Genomic DNA, 1,727 nt, shown 5'->3' with positions numbered 1-1,727 from the left:
ATGTCATCTACATTTTGTTTAGTTCCAGTATTGTGGTTTGTGGGATCCTGTGTTGGGGAGAAGGTGGCTGTAAAAATGTCTACACAGATATTTTGTCGAGCCTGCTCATGTGAATTCAGGCTAGTTTGCCACACTTTAGCCAAAGCCATTACAGTATTGTGTATGCTTTTTTTTCCCCAAAACATTCATATATTAGCAGACAGTCTCTGCATTTTTAAAACATAATGAATTGATGATCCAAGTTTCACTCATTTATCAGATTGGTCTCTGTAAAGCAAAGATTCTGCTAACCTCCAGCATCCCCATGTTTTGCAGGGAGGCCAAATTTCCAGTGCAGCACAATTACAATCATCCCAGCTCTGTAGATGGAAGAAACATTTTGGCTGCTGAAAGCAAATAAACATACCACCAATAGTTCTTAGTTTCTAGATTTTTGATCACTTGTGGTATTTTAAGTGAAATTTTAAGCCTGTTATGCTATTAGGGAAAGCATTTAGTCTATACCAGCAACACAAACCAATCTTGGATTTTTTTTAACAAGATCAAATGAAAGATTTTTTTCATTAAAACTAGATATTTTAGGTAGGAAATGTATAAATATGTTACATAATGTCCCTGAGTTGGAATTTGGTCTAGGTTCGCAGAGCTAACACATTTTGGCTGTGTCTAAAACAATACATTTTTGCTAACATTTCCCACCACTGTAGCTACATGAGTTGTAGCAACACCATAGAAAGGGGGCCAGGTGACTGACGGCACTTTAAGTCCTACATCATGTAATCCTGTTCAGTCCACGGCTGCATGAAATGGAGTTTGGAATGCCAGCAGCCTCAAGTGCTCCATCCTTACACACTAACTGTTGCCGCCATTGCTACTATACGATGGTGGAAAATACTAGCAACAACTTCCAGGTGTATCTAATACCAGGGTATAAAGGCTGATTTCTGGCAAACAGGGAACTAATCCATGAGTTGACTTCACTCAGGAGACCAGGGCAGAAAAAGGTTGCCACTTAAACTGAACAGAGAGCCAAAATTGGGGGCCTGGTGGAGTGATTTTTCTTTGGATGAGTGACCGTGAGCCAGGAAACGTGTGTGTGGTGTCATTCTATTCTATATAGGTTTTTACACCACGTTAGTATTGAACACCTTCCAGAACGGCGTTAAGCAATATGACTAACATCTGTCGTGTGTGTTCTCTTATCCTTTCCCCAATGGAGAAGTGTATGCAGTAGTTGGTCTTGTAGGGGATTTTTTTAAAATTATATCTACATATACATAAACACACACACACCCTGCTATAAGTTTATTAGAGAAGGCGAGGTCAAAGAAATGCATCTTGCACTTGGAGCAGGAGATGGTGAGGTGTGTTATGGTGCTTGGTTCCTGGTGGAGTTCATTCCACAGTCTTGGCCCATCCTACAGAGAAAGTTTGGGCTCCTGTGCAGACGAGCTTTATTCTTATTGTTCAGAGCTCCTGTTCAACTAGGGTCTTCACACTGGAGCTTTAGTTAATACCCTGGTTGCAGACGGTTGAGTGCTTTGAAGAGAAGGACTGAGACCTTGAACTCAATTAAAAATTCTATGGGAAGCCAGTGTAGAGAGTGGAGAACAGGTGTGATGTGCTTGTGGTAGCCTGTGTAGTGGGGGGAAGAGACACTGCAGTTTCCTAAACACTACTGAAGACTTCATGCCCAAGTATATTGCATTGCTGTAGTCCAGTCAAAA

Source organism: Terrapene carolina, unplaced genomic scaffold, assembly GCF_002925995.2.
Source record: "Terrapene carolina triunguis isolate 2854851 unplaced genomic scaffold, T_m_triunguis-2.0 Scaffold179, whole genome shotgun sequence".
Taxonomy (NCBI): domain Eukaryota; kingdom Metazoa; phylum Chordata; order Testudines; family Emydidae; genus Terrapene; species Terrapene triunguis.
The sequence above is the reverse complement of the archived record's forward strand: the minus strand, read 5'-3'. Positions refer to the sequence as shown.